The sequence below is a fragment of the Leucopleurus acutus genome, assembly GCF_964270905.1.
Source record: "Leucopleurus acutus genome assembly, chromosome: 2".
In the NCBI taxonomy this organism is placed as follows: Eukaryota; Metazoa; Chordata; class Mammalia; order Artiodactyla; family Delphinidae; genus Leucopleurus; species Leucopleurus acutus.
The window spans coordinates 188,623,322-188,643,249 of NC_139143.1; the positions used below are offsets into that span (position 1 = coordinate 188,623,322).

The window sequence follows — 19,928 nt, forward strand, 5'->3', positions numbered from 1 at the left end:
AGACAATTAAAGCAGGTGCACAGAATACAAATCCGCACTTGTTCGGCCGGGGCTAGAGAAGATCGCCACCCTTTCCTCCCACAAGTCAATTTACTCAGAGCTAGCAGCCTTCGCTCCAGATAAGCACATTGACTTTAAAATAAAGTGTGCGCCAACAGCTGCAGCCCTGTGACTGGAGCAGGCAGAGATGTGGCGTGGAATGATAATTAAATATATTTTCATCATCCGTCATTTTTTTTTTTTGCTGCAGGTGCCAGGGTAATAAATCTGGACTCGCCTCTTTTGTCAGCTGGCAGTGAACACATTTTAACATGAAATCTCCCGGGAGGAATTAAGAGTCACTTGGTCTTGCAAAGGAGAAAGGGTTTTACTTCCAAACTGCCAAGTGGGGAGCTCACAGCTGATTGGTTTCATAATACTTTATTATTTGACAATATATATGCCCCAGGTTGTATTTCAGAATACCACACCTATGGGATAATCAGTGCTCCAGGAGACCTGCCATCCCATTCTAGAATAAAAACTTATTTGGGGAGATTTTCACCGCTATTACTTTTTATGAATCCCAAATTTAATGTATTATTGACTAGGTAGATTCCAGTATTTTAAAACTTTCCCTCTGTTCTTTCAATTCCCCAACAGCCTTTCCCCCCCGGCCCCCATAACACAACTGCAGGGAAATCTGCTGCCTTCGCTGCCTGTCGTGTGAGTTAAGTGCTTTCGATTGGCCCAAGGAGTTTGGATGACTTTTTATTTCGACAGTTTAACAGCTCCTTCTCCCCAGGGGCAGCCCCTAGTGCACAGTCCTCGGAAAAGCCCACTGAAATGGCCCATCAGAGCTTCCTCAAAGCCTTTCCCTCCTCTCTGACCACACGGCCCCTGCAGAACACCTTCCCTGAAGAGCTGGCCCAGGAAAGCGGAGGGAACGGGGCACCTGCCGCAGGGCTTCGGGCAGCTCCTGCGGGCCACACACCACCCCTGGAAGGAGGTGAGGGGTTCCACGCACATGTTAAGGCCAGGAACACACGGAGACATGGCCAGCCAGGCAGGGCTGCAGTTACCAAGTCTCCTCCTTCCTCCTCAAAGGAATGTTCTAGAAGGAAATCCTTGCCCAGTGCCCACTCGCAGGGTCACCTGTGGCTCCACCCAGGTCAGCGGGCGTTCACACCTGTGGAACCTCTGGCAGGCCACCCGGGCGGATTAAATCTCCACGTGTACTTTGCAAAAGGAAGAGCGGTTTCCTTGCCAGGACTGACCCAGGACCACAAGTGATGGAAGCTTCCACAAGCATCTAGGAATCTGTCAGGTCTGCATTCCTCAGCAGAGACCCCCCAGCTCAATAACAACAAAAAAAATCACATCTTGACACCCTAAGGTCAATGCAAAGTGTCTCTGAAAACGCTTTATAAATACTAACACCCTCTCCTTCTACTGACTACTTCCCACCAGGCCACTCATTTGACCCCAGAGCTGCCCCGTGTAGGGGGAACCAGGTGACGACTCCGGAGGAGGGAACCCACAGAGAATACAGCGTGAGGCTGGATCCCAATCACGATCCCAGCACGCTTTGTTTTAGAAACGGGAGCCAATTCTAAAATCCATACAGAAGCACGAAGGACCCAGAGCTGCCAACGTGCTCTGAAAGAGAAGAATGGAGAGTTAACACGGCTTTGATTCCAAGGATTTTTTTTTTTTTTTGCGGTACGCGGGCCTCTCACTGTTGTGGCCTCTCCTGTCGCGGAGCACAGGTTCCGGATGCACAGGCTCAGCGGCCATGGCTCACGGGCCCAGCCGCTCCGCGGCATGTGGGATCCTCCCGGACCGGGGCACGAACCCGTGTCCCCCGCATCGGCAGGCAGACTCTCAACCACTGCGCCACCAGGGAAGCCCGTTTCTAAGGATTTTAAGATTTATTATAAAGCTACGGCAGTCAAGTCAGTGGGTTTGGCGTGAAGACAGACAACCGATCACTGAAATAGAACAGGGTCCAGAAACAGACCCTCATACCTGTGAACGAATGACTTCCCATAAAGCAGCAAAAGGCAACTCAGTGGAGAAGCGGGAGGCTTTCCAACAAATAGTGCTGGAATAACCGGACATCCACATGCAAACAAACAAGAAAAATGAACCTCACCCCATATACAAAAATGAACTCAAAGTGGCTTATAGACCTAAGTTTAAATGTATAAAATTTTGGTAAGAAAACATAGGAGAAAATATCTGTGGCCCTGGGTTAGGCAAAGATTGCTTCGATACAACACCAAAAGCATGAGCTATGACAACAAAATGAGCCATAAATTGGACTTCATCAAAATTAATTTCTGTTCTTCAAAAGATACCGTTACGAGAATGAAGAGAAGTCACAGACTAGAAGAAAATCTCTGTAAAGCCTATATCTGCTAAAGGACTTTTTCTAGACTATATATAAAGAACTCTCAAAACCCAATAATAAAAACACAGGGAACCCAATTTTTTGGAAATGGACAAAAGAGTTGAACAGATATTTCACCAAGAAGACACAGGGGTGGCAATTAAGTGTGTGAACATCATTAGTGATTAAGGAAATGCAGATTAAAACCACGACCAGATGCCACCAACCACCTACTGGAATGGCTAAAATTAAAGCGAATCCAAAACGGAAGCAGACTCGCAGACACAGAGAACAGACTCGTGGTCGCCAGGGGGCCGGGGCGGGGCGGGAGGGGGGAAGGGGGAGTGTGGGAGTCTGAGGTTAGCAGATGCAAACTGTTACATAGAAGATGGATAAACAACAAGGTCCTACTGTAGAGCACAGGGGGCTATAGTCAATAGCCTGTGGTAAACCATAATGGAGAAGAATAGGAAAAAGAATGTATGTGTATATATATATATATATATATATATATATATACACACATACATATATATATAACTGAATCACTTCACTGTACAGTAGAAATGAACACAGCATTGTAAATCAACTATACTTCAATAACATAAATCTAAAAAAATAATAAAAAGAAAGCGAATGACCATACAAAGTGTTGGCAAGGATGTGAGGGAACTGGGACTCTCATGCCCTGCTGCTGGTTGGAACGGAAAGTGGTACAGCTGCTTTGGAAAGCAGTTTGGCACCTTCCACATGATCCGGGCTTTCCACTTTTAGGTGTTTACCCAAGAGAAGAGAAAGCATACGACCATGCAGAGACTTGCACACGAATGCTCATATCAGCTTTATTTGTAAGAGTCAAAAACTGGAAGCAACCCAAAGGCCCATCAACAGGTGAATGGACAAATCACCTCCCATCCACACAGTGGAACACTGCTCTTCGATAAGAAGAAATGAACTGATACCTGCAACATGGATGAGCCGCCAAATAATTGTGTGGAGCGAAAGAAGGCAGACGGAAAAAAGAGTGCAGACTGTATGATTCCATTTCTATAACACTCTAGGAAATGCAAACTAACTATGGTGATGGAAAGCAGAACAGCAGCGCCAGGGAAGGAGGCGGGGCGGACCTGGAGCGAGGAATTACAAAGGGGTCCAGGACACTTCTGGGGGGGCTGGGCATTCCATTCTCCTGATCTGGTGATGGTGATGTCAAAACCCACCAAGGTGTACGTTTTAAATATGTGCAGTTTATCATATGTCGATGATGCCTCGATGACGCTATTTTTAGATAAAGACTAAAAAGGTGAAGGGGGCCCCTGGAGCTGTGTGAGGAGGCCCCCAGGATGTGTGCGTGCCGTGAGCAGGGAAAGGAAAGAAAGGAGCCAACAGGAGGAACAGTAATTTGCCCGTGACTCGTGGAGGAAAAGCGCGCATCAGAATTCATTCATTCATTCATTCAGTAAATTGGTGTTCTGAGCCCTGAGGACACAGAGGAAAATATGGTTCTTCTCCTGAAAGAAACTGGGACAAGAACCCTGACTGGTGGGTGCATCACTGTTGTGTATCTTGGCCATAAATTCGTACCATGTGTGCAGGTGTGCAGTGTGAGTGCGCCACCAGGCTCCCCAGCGGACTGACTTCAGACAAATCACACAAACACTTTGTGCCTCTGCGTCCTCCTCTGTAAAATGAGGATAACAGTCGTATCCACCCTACAGGGCTGTTATGATTCAATCAATTAATATCTGTGTGATTCTTAGAAGGAGGCATCGTAAGCACTCACCGCAAGAGCCATATTTGGTGCTATAATTATCACTGCTTTTATGACTAACCCTTCTCAGAGACGCCCACCAAGATGTAAAGATAAATCCAGGTGCTGAGATAAATGACTGATTCTACTCGTTTTTCTGTCTCTCCTTACTTTTCCTCATTAAACATGTATTACTTCTAAAGTGAAAGTTTTAAGCAAATGCAAATACACAGATGAACAAATAATCTAGAACACTCGACAGCTCCAGTAGGTACCAGCCCACACCCCCTTTGAACAAGCTCCCTATGGGTGCTCAGCCCGCACCCTCCCTCCTTCCTCAGACAGCCTAGAAGTCTCCCCGCAAAAGCCCCGACCAGAACCTTTATCTGCAGCAGGTTCACAGGTGGGAGGTGTGAACAGAGGTTTCTCTTGGCCCCGGCTTCCTGTAGCCTTTTATGCGAATCAGACTGAGGGCACCTCTGCCCCAGGCAAGGGCTGGTGCGTGGAACAGAGAACAGAAGAATCAAAGCCATGTGGGGCGTTGTCCCACCTGCTCCCGCCCTGGCGCCAGGTGACATGAGGACCCCAGAGAGGCCCATCGTCCCCAGCAGGGGTCTTCTTCCTTACGTGGTGCCAATGGCATGCACCCTACGCCCCAGAGAACAGAGAGGGCTGCTGGGGTGGGGGCGGGGGCGGTGCAGCAAAAGGGTCCCTCAGCCCCCAAGAGGGGCATAAAGCAGCTGAGGAAACCTGGCCCTGGAGAGGCCAGGGGACAGGGGGGCAGAGCAGTGACACATACGGGGTGGCAGCCAGGAACCTGAGGAAATGGCAGTAACTGAGGGCCAGACCCCTCCCGCCACCTGCCCCTCACACACCGACAAACCCAGTGGTGGTTTAGGGGCAGCTTTAAATGTGCTGAGAAACCCCAGAATTAAATGAGATTACGTTTCGGCGTCCTGGTGGAAGGAAGGATTGAAGTAGAAACTAAATTCCGTATTGGAGAGACAGACAGACAGCTCCGTGTCGCATACCCTGCGCTGTGGCCTGAGGGTGGTCTCTGTCACGGACTTGTCCGCGGTCACCACTGGCTGAGGGTTTGTCTTCAGCGGATCGAAGCAGCGCGCGGCACAGTGAGGAACGCGGGTGCCAGCCCCGCGGAACAAACCGGAGGGAGCCCTGGACCCTGTCTGGGCACCGGCTCTCCACCAGGGGGACAGGCGTGTGGATGGATGATGACAAGTCGCCAGGGTGCAAGGGGAGGTGAGGCCGGCTCGAAGCTACAGGAGAGGGCATCTGGACAGATCTGGAAGCATCCAGAGACCAACATGGGCATGTGAAGCCCAGCAAAGACAACTTAAGTCTAAAGTGTGGTCCCCCCACCAGAAGCTCACAGCTGAGTGAAGGGGACAAACGTCACGAGAACGAAACAAGGACGGCCTTGGGAGGGTGACCACGGAGTCCCCAAAGCACTCACTGACGGACTCATGTCGTGTCCTGAGGGTTTCCATCCATCCTCCTCGAGATAAGAGAAGGGCCAATGCAACACGTTCCCAATAAAGCCAAATTGATTTCATCTGAAGAACTGTCCTTCATCCGGAGATTATGTCCTTCCAACTTTTCTGTTCTGAAACGCCGATGATATATGGTCGCTGGAATTTTTCAAAGTCTTACTTGGCAAAATTCAAAGTTGGCGACCCTGAACGTCCCTCCTGTTAAAAAAATTCCCTCCTCTGAGAAAGCGCTGGGTGCTGAGAAAACAGCACGATGCAGACGGGGTCTCTGACGGGACTGAACAGAGGGGATGGGGGCCTCCTTTAGACGGAGGTCTCACAGACGGCCTTTTTGGGAAGCAACATTTAAAGTGAGACCAAAATGAGCTGCGGCAGCATGGGAGCGGCTGAAGACAGAGAGGCCAGATGGAGGCGACAGCAAGAGCAAAGGTCCCGCCCGAGTGCCAATGAGCTGGGTGAGATCTTGGAACCGACCCAGGCGAAGGAGGGAGGGTGCAGTGGCCGCAGCTGGAACGGCAGGGAAGGGCCTGTCTGGGAACAAGGCAGGCAGGGGCATCTTCCCAGGGGAGACGGAGGTAATCAACTCTTCCCTGGGAGGGTTAAGATGGGGAAGGCAGCTGGGAGTAAAGGTAAAGAGGAGGGGCTGTGTGAGAGCAGGAATAGCACAGAGGACCTGGGGTGAAGAACCTGTTTAATAAGATGCAGCCCTGCCCGCCTGGTCTACCATCGGCCTAAGACATTCGCACCTGCTGAACAGGAAGGTACAGACACCTGGTTCCTCCTCTGATGCTTGCAGAGGGAGCACAGCATTTTAGAAGTCTTTTCAGACTCGCTGTCTTGTAAACCGAGTGGTTTGGGGAGCTCCCTGCCCGTTGAAGCAACGGATTTCAGTACTTCAGGCAGAGGAGAGGACACGTTACCCACCAGAACAACAAAGGGAATTCTCAGCTCTGAACGGCTGGCATGATTTTTGTTAGTGTAAGCAGCATGGCCGCAGATCGGAGAGCATTGTGTTCAGAGGGAGGGTTTTCTGAATCCGGGGCCTGGGTTCCTCCTCGAGTGTGGAGAAGATGCCCCTCCGCACCCTCACCCTTTGGCTGACGCCCAGGCAGGAGGAGAATGAAATGCAGAGGGAGGGAGCGCAGGGAACACCCCTTCCTGTCCCGAGAGACTGGGGAGGGGCCGAGAGGGAGGATGGAGGTGGGCACGAGACCCTTGTCATCTCTCCCGCACGCACCACCCCCCAGATGGGTACCAGGAGTCTGAGACCTGAGGGTCAATGATCTGCTTCCTGGGTACCAAGGAGGAACCAAAGGCCCTAGGAACACGGTTCCCAAACTGTGCACCCAGGCACCCTGGAGAGCCTCCAAGAACTCATGAGACCACAGGATATTTTAAGTTATGGAGGGAAACAAGCAATACTACATATCTGTCGGACCCCTGTCAGATACCACTGGAATAACAGTTTCACCGTGAGATGAGCCTACGAGCCTTTTGAGGACATCATGTTACTGTGAAGCTGAGTTTTCAGTGATTGCTGAGATAAGAAGGACCTGGAAAAAATCCGGATGGAACAGGAAGTGGGGTTGGCGGCACCCAATCTGACTCCGGGATTTGAAAAGCTGTCCAGCCCCCGATGGTCACACATATCCACCATTAGTAAGTAACTGGGTAATTTAAGAATGAAATAAAAAAATTATGAGTATGATATTTTCAAGCAGCTGTTGTTAGGACACAAATATTTATTAAGGCTTTTGGATCTAACTGCTTAATAAACGGAACTGTTAAGTATTCTTTGAACTATTAAGTATTCTTAATAAACGGAACTGTTAAGTATTCTTAACGGAACCGTTAAGTATTCTAGGGATGCCATAAAAAAAAAAAAGAAAATCACTGAGGCACTCGGGGTGCCAAGAACCAAGAAAGTTTGGAAACTTCTGCTCTGGAGCAGGTAGATGGACGAGACGGAGAGCAATCGTGGACGGCGGCCCGCCCGGAGCTCACGCTCAGGCTGCCGGGTACTGTTCTGAGCAACTGACTTTGGAACAACTGGTTTCATCCGCTAATAACCCTCTTTGCCTTGAAGAGGAATCAGCCCCTACACAGGAGGGTGCAGAACTCTGCTGGGCATAGAGTGAGTGATCAGCGAGTGGTGACCGTTGATCATTCTTATTATCATTATTACCTTTATTATGGATGTGATACCCCTAGAAGGCAGGGGCACAGAGAGGAAATAAGACCCCTGCAGCCGTTAAGGCAGTGAGGGGAGGAGCCCCCCAAGACCTGCCCCCTGGTGGACAGACACCCCCAGCGGGTGGCTTCGTGCCCCATGACCTGCGGGCCCCAGGGCCTCAGTGGGAGAAGGCGGGAAGGCTGAGGCCTCTGATGGTCAAGATGCGGAGGCCGCTTTGGAAGGGGCCTTGGAACGCTGAGAAGATAAAAGTGGACCAGCTCCACCTCCGGGGCTGCCTCCCCAGAGGCCAGATGGGCCGGTGGTTCCTGGGGCTCATCCGTCCAGCCTTTCTGCAAGCAGCACCCACGGAGCCACCCGTGGAGTGCAGGGACCCCTCCCTCAGCCACCACCAGGCCACGAGCACACACCCCTCCCCAAACCCCAAGGGGCAGGGGGAAGCGGGGGAGGGGCGCTCCGAAAGACTGAACAGGGACCCAAAACATCCAGGCGGAGAGGGGTTCCCTCAGGGGCTGATACAAGCCATTCGACTACACTCCCAGAGTGGACCTAAAATCTAGGAGCCCAGCCCTCCGCTCTCGAAAGCAAGGTCAGGCCACATGGAGAGAAGGAGAGAAGCTACGTTTTCTGTGCACACACGGGGCACAATGTAAGTGGACCGGTGACCCTGCAACACACGGGCCGAGGCATCAGAGGCGGAGGACGTGAGTGAAGGTGAGCCCTGGGCCGAGCCAGCAGGGCCCACCATGGAGCGGCCCACGGCCCCGTTGCCCCAAAGGATGGATGAGCGATTCCAAAATCCCCCAAGTCCCCAGGCTTCGGGCACCCGCCACCCCAGGGACCTGCAGCCCCCGAGGGCCCAGTGGGGCCAGGGTCAGACTGTGTGGTCCACTCGCCACACCCAGGAAAGCTAGACTAGGTCTCACGGAGAAAACGCCCAGAGAAATCCGACCACGAGGCAAACCCATCCTGCCAGAGTGCATCAAAATCACTGTTTGCAAGATTTCTATCTGCCCCAGTTGACTTGTTTCAAATCCGAAGTGCTAGATTCCCGGTATAGTAATAGAAAGGGTATTCATAGGCACTCCGGCTTCCAGTAAGATGCAAAAAACTTCGCTCACATTTTTTAAAGTTTATAAATAGCCTCGGAAAAGGAGCTGGAACACGCTTCTTAGTAAATACAGCTGACCCATTTTCCTCATTCTTCACCAGGAATAAAGCGACTGTTACCACGGAAAGTACAGAAGAGTCTAAATATATATTTCCTCCTCACAGGCACCAGATCAGAAAAGCAGCGTCGACACCCAGGAGGCGAAGGAGGGAGAGGCCAGGCCCCCGGTTACCACCCCGCACTCCCGAGGGCCAGGGTGGCAGCGGGTGCCTCTGGGGAGCCCACGCCCCAGGCCTGACTCTCGGCTCCAGCAGCCCTGCTCAAGGTCATGGGGCTCGGCCAGGCCTTCCTTGACCTGCCTCCTCCCCAGCAGCTCCTGTGTCCCCACCGTCTGTCCCCCCAGCTAGTAGGAAAGTTCCAGAAGGGGGACGTCGCCCCTTGGGTTCACTACTTACACCCATTCCTGGAACCTGGCATGTGGTAAGTCAACTCTATGAAATGAACGAGGAGGTGACAGGCGGGCCTGGCTGGCCTGTGCTCCCAGCGCTGTTTCTGATCCTGTCAGCCTCCATCTCGTTTCTACGCGGGAACGTACCCCAGTCGCCCCTTCATCTGCGAAGCTGCAAACCAGCTTGCGTGATGGCCTCGGAGGGGGTCCTTGTTTCTGATGACTTCCATACCTTGGGAAACTGTTTTCCCCCTCCTTTTGGCAAGAGCTGTAGTATGAAACAATTACCCACCAACCCAGCAGGTCTCAGTGATTCGGAGGGAAAGAACGAGGCCTCTGGGCAGTCCGTGGGGAAGGTTAAGGGTGTCTGTCCATCCACTGCTCTGTGCCGGGTGCTGGCGCCTCCGCAGGCCCACGGGTAGGCGTCTGGCCAGCTTCCCCGGGAACTCATTCACGGCCCCCATGCTTCGCCTGGCGCTGGTGGAAGAGAGGTCTCAGAGGGGCTGCGGGCTGGGCAGAAACGCAAAGCCTTCCCCGCTGTTTTCCCAGGAGTCGCAGGGGATGCGGGGGGCGGGTACATGGTGGGGCAGCTCTGCAGGACCTCCTGGGGACGGCGCCTGTCACCCTGAGCAAACAAGAAGGTTCCCCCCTGAGGCTTCAAAGGACGGAGGTCTCTGGGGTGCCTGCCACCCAAGCAGGGAGACACAAGAACAGACACACAGCTCGTGGGGCGGAGGCCAGGGACACCCCAGAAGGCTTTCATGGGAGCCGGGGTCCCCGTGGAGGCAGGACACTGGGCCAGACCCGGGCGGGGCTGGGGAATCACCTGGTGTCCAGTAACTAGGAAACGGTGACGGACATGGACTTCCTGCCCCAGCTGACCCTAAAGCCCCCGTCTGGGCAGCTCATCCCCACGGAGAGCAACCACGCGGGACCCTCCCCAGGCTGGTGGAAACCTATCTCCCTGCCCCACCTGCTCGCACTTCACCCGGTGCGGCTTGAACAGGTTGCCGGCCCCGTGCTGGGGGCTGGGCTGTGGGCGTCCCCACAGGGCCTGGCCACGTGGCTCTGGGGTGGCCTGCTATCCCTCCTCACCTCCCTGCAAGCCCTTACAGACCTCCCGGACGGGGAGCTGCAGAGCTGAAAGCCAGCAGCCCACGAGCCCACCCCGAGCAGAGGGATTTAAAAAGGGTCTGCTGTCATCCCTGTCCACGCTCTGGTCCCGACACGGTGACACGAGGAGGCCCCCAACCTGATCACGGATACTCGGGGGCTCAGGCTCGCATCCCCCACACCTCTGCACACCACTGGGCCTGCGCACGGCAGGTGCTCAAGCAGGGCTGCAGGCCGCCTTCTTATAAAGAGTGAGCGCTTGGAGTTCTGCGAGTTTACGCTGTATTCCCGAAGTCTCTGTTCTTTATCAGTTATTTCTCTAGATTAACTTTTTAATTCATCATCTCGCTTATGATCATCAAAGAGCTTAACTGGTACTTATTTGATGGAATCTACCTTATCTATGAAATTTACTACTTCAGAGAAGTGCAAGCAGCGACCAGCAAGCGGAAACAGCCCCCCATCACCAGAGAGCCACCTGCTTTATCCTCCACCAGACTTGTTCCTGGAACAGGTAAGGGAAGGGGGGATCTAAGGTCCCAGCACCCCAGATTAAAACCTGGCTCTCAGGGGAACTTGGGAGCCATGGGGTGGCTTTAGAGCATGTCAGCCAACCCTTTGGCATTTCTCCCAACAAGAAGGGCATGTAATTCCCCCCTCCTTGAATACAAGCTCACAGAAGCGATGCTATGTGACTTCGTGAAGGCAACACAGCTTCCCCTGGGTTCCCTGTCAGGACTCGCACCTCTAGGGCCCACGTGAGAAGTCTGGCTGTCCTGCCGCTGCCGTGGAGATCACACAGAAGGAGGGAGGCCCAAGGAGCCCCCCGCTGCTCTGCCCCCAGTGGTTTGCGTCTTCCCAGACACGGAGTGAGGGGCCCTCCGGACGACTCGGCAGCACTGGGACCCCGAGTGAGGGCCCCTGGCCCGGCCCAGCCGCCGCCAGAACCAGGAGAGGTGATAACAATAAAGGATTCTGCGAAGCCTGAGGTGACTTGTTATGAAGCCAGAATTAGCTGGAACGATACACAAGCCTTGCTGGCCGTGGGGCTCTGGCCAGACACCCTCCCTCCTTTTGCCCGCCTGAAATGAGGGGACCGGGGACCAGGAACAGATTTTTGCTGGACTTTTCTCTTGATTTTAAAAAAACGAGAGACAAAAAGAAACGTCAAAACAAACCAGGTATAATGGAGCAAATTCTTCACAAAGCTAAATTCATTCCGTTTGAGAAATGCTCTTTATATTGCAATTATGTCCCTCTTATACTGCTGGTATTAGAATGTTCTTCCATTTATGAAATGATGATATAGTAGCTGGCCTCCGGCTTTTAATGGCCTCACTTGGTCAAATTAAAACTTTTAAAATTTGACCAGCCTGTGACATCCAAAGTCGGGGATCCACCTGGCCTCAGATCACTTCCATATCTGATAGGCCGTGATTTACGAAATCCCCTACAGAAAAGGGGAGCTACCTCTCCTCCCGCCAAATACACTCCACAAAGCCCGGCCCCGGCTTATCAGCTCAGACACCTGGCTCCGGTTTAACACGGCTCGTGGGTCACCCAGAGTCGGTCCTTAACAGGCCTGCAAGCCCTTCCACCCGAGGCAGCCCCCTGCCTCAGGCCCCTGGCGTGCCCACCCCGCTTCTGGGGGTGCCCACTCCTCCCACCGGGCCCTGCAGGGCTCCAGGAACCCTGAGTGGACGAAGAGGCTGAGGCTCAAGCAGAAAGAATTCCTTCAAATCCCAGCAAAAAGGGCCTCGCTTCCTAAGCCCAGCGCCTTCTCCAGCAGCATCTGGCCCATCCGAGGCAGGGCGGCTCGCCCCAGAGAGAAACACACAAACCTCCAGAAAAGGGTGTCTGTCAGCAGATCTGCACTTCCCAAAAACAGCGTGTTTCCAGGTCACGGAACAGAGAGACGCCAGCCAGAAAAACGCTGTGGGCTTGATTTCTGAAACGGTAAAGCCGCCTGGAAGCGTCTGGCCCTCTGGCCTTGCAACCCGGCCAGGTTCACATCCTTTTCTCCCCTGCATCAGAGGGTCTGTGGCCATGGAGAGGGAAGGTGCAAATCCCTCTAGCCATGGGACGACGACCAGGGTGTCACGGCAGGATTACTGGGCTGGAGCGTTTTCTAACCCTCACGGCATCGGCCGCCCTAAGGCACCCAGGAGCCAGCAGCATCCCTCCCTTTGCCCAAATCCAGGTGTGCGGTGGCCCCAGGCTGAGGCCCCTGAGGGGGTCCAGGCTTCCCTGGGAGACGGTGTGGGCAGGACAGGCTGTGTTGATGGCTTCCTGACGCCACATAAATACCATTTTGAAGCCACCACAGTATTTCTCGAGCACAAACAGTACAGTAAAGCCGAGACATTTATATGCAGTTGGGAGACATTTATCCCGTGACAACATTCTATTCCAATGACTTTTCTATTGCCACCAATGATTAATGATGTAACTTCTGTCACTTGGGATGATGGATGCAGGGCAGCTAAGGGGCCTCGCGTAGATTACCCAAGCCCCGGCTTCCCATTGGCTCCCAGGACAAAAGTGGCCTGGGCTTCAGTCAAGCGTAAATGTAAAGTTCTTTGAGATTAAAAAAGCAGGCTTCTCGTCCAGAGCGGCCGGCTCAGGACTGGGGGAAAGGCTCCTCTTCCTCAAACATGTTTTCTCCCTTCGGCGTCAGGGCTGCTCCATGAGCTCCAGTCAAGAAGAAGTGCATAATTCTTTGCAAAGAGGAGCTGGGAAGGCCTTCGCCACAGCAGGAAAGTTAGAGGCAGGCGAGCAGGGCCCAGGGGCTCAGGGGGTCTGGGCCCCCAGGTGCTGGGTCTGACGCAGCCCCACCAACCTAGGTCCCAGGCAGACCGAGCTCCTCCCTGCTTCTCTGCTGTGGTCCTGCTGGGCCACCTGGTCCAGTGACCCGCGTCTTCTCCCAGGGCCCCAGGGTCTCTGAGGTCCTGCCATTGTCCTGCACCAAAGAGGGCGAACGTCCCCCTTGAGACGGCCTCGCTGCCGCTGCTTGGCGGTTCTCCCTCTGTCTCCCCTTAAATGCTGTGTCTCTGGGGGGCTCCCTGAGGCTCTCCTTCCCTCTCACTCCACTGCGCCCCTTGGGGGTGTCTATCTACTCCCCGGGCCGTAGCTGCTGCTACTCCCGAAGCTGTATTTCCCAGGCGCTCCTTGATTCTGAGCTTTACGCTCACAGATCCTACTGCCCGCAGGTGTCTCCTAGGGGCCTCGAAGCACAGGCTTCCGTACACCCCGGGGTCCCACGTGGCAGTGAACGCGACCTCCTCCAGCCCAGCAGGCCAAGACAGAAGCCCTGGGGCTGTGCTGGCTCCCCTCCGGCCCTCACCCTCCAGGTCGGACTGATGACCAAGTCCTACACAGTCCTCTCCTTAACAATGTCTCGAACCTGTCACTTCTCTCCCACTCTGGCCCAGTTGTCACTGAGATTAATGACAGCAAGTTCAGGGTCTCTGAACAGTTTTCCTCACGTACGGTCTTGCCACCGTGGCCCTTCCTCCGAGCGACAGAAATCGCATCAGCCGCCCGACCCGGGCCCCCCGGTGTCTCCCCAGGCTCGTCACACACGCTGGCCACCGCCGTCGGGGCTCCGCTCCGCCTGGGGCGGAGACAGCTCCAGCACCCCGACCTCTGCCTCGCTCCACGCTGCACTCTCTGGACTTCGGGCGGTTTCTCGGACACGCCGTGCTCTCTCTGGATGCCACATCCTCACGGGGTAACTCCACCTGCCTGGAACAATTCCCTCTCCCCTGCCCCCTTCACCTGCGACCTCCTGCTCAGCCCCCAGGCCTCAGCTTAGCCATCGCTCACTCAGAGAAACCATCCCTGACCCCCCCACCAGAGCACACGGGCTTTGCTGTGGGCTCCAGGAGTGGTCTGTGATCCTGTCCTCCTACCCCCTGACACACCGCCCCCTCCTCACGGGGTGAGCTCGGGGTCCTCGTCGGTCCTGGCCATCAGCACTAGGCCCGAGCACTTCACACGGCGTCAGCGCAGAATAAGCGTCCGTTACAGGGTTGCTCAGTGGGGACACCGAGTAGGGAACCTCTCTGCATGTTGGGCATCTTCCCTCCCACCCGCCCTTGAATGCAAAGTCCTTGAGGCCCAGAACTCTGACAAGTTCGTTTCTGGACCCCTGGGGAGCCCGTCACAGGTCTTGCACAGAGTAGGTGTTCAGAACATGTTTACGGAGAAACCAGCAGAGAAGAAAGAAAAAGACCTCATATAAAAAGCCCAGGGAACCTAGAAAATCAGTCGCCTCATTCATAAGGCAAAGGCTTAAAAGTTTAAAGACGGAGAGAGAATGGATGTGCAGTGCGCAGCGAGCATGCGGGCCTGTAAATCAAGCCGTTGTAAATGCCGCGGGGAGAGCGGCTCGGTTTCCCTGCAGAAACGCGGGAAGCAGCTGTAATTCAGAGGTAAGGCGGGCCTTACAGGAACTCGTGGGTCTGGATTCCTGGCACTCCTAACTCAATTTGGCCATCTCTCTCAGCGTCCTTTCTTGGAAAACAGATGCGCTTTCTACTCTGTGATGCCTGGGAAAGGCCTGGCTCTGTGCTGACAGGTGGGGGAGCCCCAGCCAGGGAGACACCCGGAGATTTCTACTGTCCTGGGGATTCCCACCCGGTGGCAGGAGAAAGCACAGAGGAAGAACGCAGACACACTGTGTACCCCGGCCCCCTTCTCGACCCCTTCCCAGGCAGCGTGGTCACCTCCGAGGCAGCTGGGCCTGGGAACAGGAAGGCGTTCACAGGACGTGCCCTGGAGACTTGGGGGCTCCAGTGCCCACACCCAGCATGAGGGACCCACCAGAGAGCAACCGGCCACAGACCGGGGTGGGGAGGGGGGCATCGGTCCCACGCTGGCGTCTGGGAGTGGCATAATGCTGGGACCAGACTCTTGTTTGTAAGGTGGAGGGCTACCCCGACTCCAAACCCCAACCTCAGAGAAAGGATTGGTCAGCAGCAGGGCTGCCTGTTCGCTTTCTCAGTGACCGTGAACATCACTGACTCTATCCTCCTCCCCAGACCAGCGTCTCCCACCATGCCAGTGGCCACAGCTGCTGGAGGGGGAGGCCAGAGGCCCACGGCTGCCTCTGGCTCATTCACCACGTGGGCCCTCACGCCCTCCACGGCACACCACCTCCTCTCGCCCCCAGGCTCTGCCCGTGGACCTGCCTCCAGCAAAGAAAGTCCAGCCCTCCCTCTCCATCCAGGCTGCGCTGGGCTCCCCCATCTTGAAAAGCAAGGCTCGCTCAGCTCTATTCTCCCCATCGCCCCTCCTCTGGCCACTCCTCGCCTTCTTGTGAAACTTCTCAAACTGCAGTCACACCGACACCTCACCTCCGAATCGGGAGGCTGGGCAGGAAAAGAACTCAGGAGCAAGTCCCCAAGAGGACCGGACAAAGGAATCGTGAGATGCAGAAATTCTGAGACCTTCGAAAACTGCTACATTTCCTAGTTGACTGAATGCACATACCCCACTACAAAAATTATCTTCCAAGTCTGGTTTTTAGGTTCCTGGAGTAAAAGAAGTGAAAAATCTAATTTTTGAAACCTTCATAAATATGTGCGTTTTTGTGGCTAAAACTACCTACATGAATCCACTTTTGCCTGACAAAGTAGAGGAATCCAAAGCTCCTGGATTTTAAAAGTTTCCATTAAGGCAGCTTTTCTTTTTTCAAAAACTAGTGACTAGAAAAATAAATCAGGCTTCATGAAGCCCAAGGCCAATAGGAGACGGCCAGGACGAGGCTCCCTGACAAGTCCAGCAAGCCCGAGCAGGGCTGTGTCTCCTACTTTTCTTATTTCTAAAGCAGCTCCGGCCAAAGGCGTGCCTTTGAATCGTACAGAATTAGAATTCGGCCGTGGTTTCTTTCCCAGGCAGTACAGTGTGTCTTCATTGGTGCTACAGCAGGCTCGTAAATTAAGATAAAAAGCTGGTGAGCATGTGGGCGCCGGCGCGGCAGGGAGCTGCGCGGGGTCGCCATGGCAGAGCTGCAGCAGCTCCGGGTGCAGGAGGCGGTGGACTCTGTGGTGAAGAGTCTGGAGAGAGAACATCCGGAAGATGCAGGGCCTCACGTTCCGGTGCAGCACCGGCTGTTGTGAGGACGACCAGGCATCCATGCAGCAAGTGCACCAGTGCATTGAGCGCTGCCATGCACCTCTGGCTCAAGCCCAGGCCCTGGTGACCTGCGAGTTGGAGAAGTTCCAGGACCGCCTGGCCCTGTGCACTATACACTGCAACGACAAAGCCAGAGATTCAATAGATGCGGGGAGAAAAGAGCTTCAGGTGAAGCGGCAGCTGGAGAGTTGCGTGACCAAGTGTGTGGATGGCCACGTGAACCTCATCCCAACCAAGACCAAGAAGATGAAGGAGTCTCTCTCGTCCATTGGGAAATAGCTGTCTGCTACTGGCCATCGGGGCTGAAGGCAGGAATCTATTTAAAAAGAGGAACGGGGATTTGGGTTTTCTAAGGAAAGTTTATGAATGAGGAAATTAAGGATAGCAGCAAGTTTAAGGCCTATGTCACTTGCCTCTGGACACTGGTTCTTCGTGTGTGAATCCTAGAAAGTGAAAAAAACTGGTGCTAAAATTTGGGTCAGAGATAGCACAGGAGAGTTTCTGTGAGGCTGAATTTCATGTGGCCAGGGCTTATCCCGGCAACAGGGAGTCTCCCTTGCACCAAACCAGAGCCCTCCAAGGTACCAGATTCTCTTAGTACACAGATACCAGCAGGCTGGCAGGTTCACCTGACCCGCCTATGAGCTGGTGGGGTGTGAGGAGAGCTGTTTCTGTTGGTTGCCAGCCTCCTGTTTACCAGAAAGATCACTACAACATGTTCCACAAACTGGAAGTAAAACAAAATCCAGGAGGGTCACTAATTTAGAAGGGGAAAGGGGGCCTCTGGGGATTTGTTTTGCGTGGTTTTGTTTTATATACAAGGGCATGAAGCTACTTTAAGATGTAGAGTTGGGAGAGGTAGTTTGGATAAAAACTTTGAAAGGGTCCTTGCGGATATTCAGTTCTGGCCGTCAGGATGTGCATGTGCATTTCTTAAAATTCTCACACATGACATCTTTCAGCCTGGAGACCCTGCAAAAACATAAGAAGCGCTATCACACTGGCAGGGGAAGCAAACCTCCCCTCTGACTGGCAGCCATGATGAGCCCTGAGGCTGTCTGCAGCAGAGTCAGCTGAGTGACAAGACAATCTCGCAGTGACACTCACACTTGAAGGGAAAGGGGATTTTGACTGTGCTGTATGCTAGTATTCAGGAATGAACAGCGAAAGAGGAATTGTTAGCTGCTTATTAATTAAGAGAGTTATGAAGTACTGGCTTTGGAAAAATCTGGTTTCCATAAAACAAAATAGAATGAAAGCCTAAACCCAGTATTGCTTACTTTGTCCCCTGTAACAACAGAGCTCTGTTGAAACAATCCCTTGGCAACACGAAGGTCAAAGGAGAAAAAGTCAGCAACTCAGGGGCGAGCTGTGACTCCTTTAGAGCTAAAAACGGGACAGCCCCCCGTTGCCAAATACCGCTTGTGCGACATGCATTGCTCTTGCCGCAGTTCAGCCACCTTATCGTTTTATTAAGGACCTTGTTGCGTTTTTACCAACTTATTACTTGATAACATAGCCTGTCTGTTTGCTGTTTCAAGACTGTGACACATTTCCCTAGTGGTTTGGTTTTAAAAATAAATAAGACTTAATTTTTCTTCAAAACACAAAGCTGGTGGGATGGAGACAAGAATGTGTTCCTGAGGAGGGGAGAGAAAGCAGCAGAACACTGGCCCCAGAGTTGGTGGCTCCTGGCACCTCCCTGGCTAACAGGGGCTGCCCGTTTCCTCAGACCTGCTGAACTAAAAGCCCCGACTTCCGCAAGCCAGGCCTAAGCGGGCTGCATCTCAAAGAGGGAAAGGTCTGTGACCCAACCATGCACCTGTGCCACCCTCCCTATGGGTCTGCCTGGGACCAGGCGCTGAGAAGAGACTGAGAGCACCCCATGTGGCCTACAACTAGTACCACTGGGCAGAGGCCACGATAAATGGCCATGGATGGCCACTAGCTAGGCCATCCTAGCTAGTAGCTCTGTGTGTGAATTGCTCTGCCTTAATTCAAGTGCACATTCATTTACTTGAGAATTCAGTACTTGTTAAACGTATCAGGTGCTGTCCTAACACCAGAGGCACAACAGTGGAAAAGCCCTGCCTTCCTGCAACCTACACGCAACTGGGGGAGGCAGGCAGCAACCAGAATCCCTCAGAAATGATCAAGTGTGATTATGCTCAGCACCCCCACAGGCAGTTTAGACCATCTGACAGAGACTCTTGCCCTAGTGCAGGGTCTTTGCCCCCTCTCGAGATGCTGACATGAACCCTGTGCTCCAGACAAAACGGACTATTCATTTGCCTCCAAATCCATCCTTGCCTGCTCCCATGCCTGCATTTGTGCTATTCCTTCCCCTAGGAAGGGCCCCCTCTTTACCTCTCAAACACCCTACTCTGCCTTCAGAACCAAAATCCATGCCACCTCCTCTGTGAGTCTCTCCTGGTCCCCTCCCCACATCTCCCTCCTCTGCACGTTCCTCAGCTTGGTCTCCAGCATGGAGTGCGGAGCCTGGCACAGCACAGTTTGAGGGGCTCACACAGAAATGCTCATCCATAAAGCAACTTAAAAACACTCAGGAAGAGAAAGAACAGCATTCAGGTAGGAAACAGTTAGTGGAAGCTTCCAGGAAGAAGCTGACCTGAGTCTCTGCTGGAAGAAGCTAAGTGGGGTGAAGGAGGAGCAAGGTACTCTAGGCAGGGGCCAGCACCTGGCCAAAAACTCCCGGGGATCAAGCAGAATGCCTCCCTTGCCATGACTGCACTGTGCTGGGGAGGGCACCCCAACAAGGATGGGGGTGTGGGGAACCCCAAAGGCAAGTGGCTCTGGGGGGACCCACAGGCTCCCCAGCAGTGCAATGAGCAATCTGATGGAGCCAGTGTCCAGCTGTGTGGGACTCACAGGTGGGGGGTGTAGGGGATTCAACCTCCCCAAGCATCTGAGAGGATGTGGCGGCCAGAGCAAAGATGAGGGCTCCAATCTAGAGGCCAGGGGGAGAAACTGGCCCCAGAAGTCCAAGCCCTCCTCCATGGCCTCTGTCCCCAGGAACGTTCACACATAGAGAAGGAAGGGTGGCACTTAGGCCCTTTCAGAGAGGGGGAACTGAAGCATAGATAACGTGACTCACTCAAGGGCATGGCACACTGACGGCAACCTGGGTAGGTCACACCTGTAGCTGGACGGGGTTGCTGGGGAAAGCAGCCCAGCGCTGGCGTTACAGGGCGTGGGCTGGGTTCAAATCCTGCCTCTGACTTACCAGCGGGGTACCTTTGGGCAGGCCACTTAACCTCATGGAGCCCAAGCTGCC

General features: G+C 53.7%; 1 protein-coding gene and 1 pseudogene across 2 annotated transcripts in view; one reads left to right on the forward strand and one right to left on the reverse strand.

Annotated features, from left to right (window-relative positions):
- Window positions 1-19,928, reverse strand: part of CAMTA1 (calmodulin binding transcription activator 1) — a gene marked incomplete at its 3' end in the record, with an annotated part of 887,568 nt that overhangs the window by 739,773 nt on the left and 127,867 nt on the right.
- LOC309957918 (protein FAM136A-like) lies at window positions 16,498-16,912 on the forward strand (annotated as a pseudogene). The gene has a single exon. The product of its transcript is annotated as a protein FAM136A-like (transcript).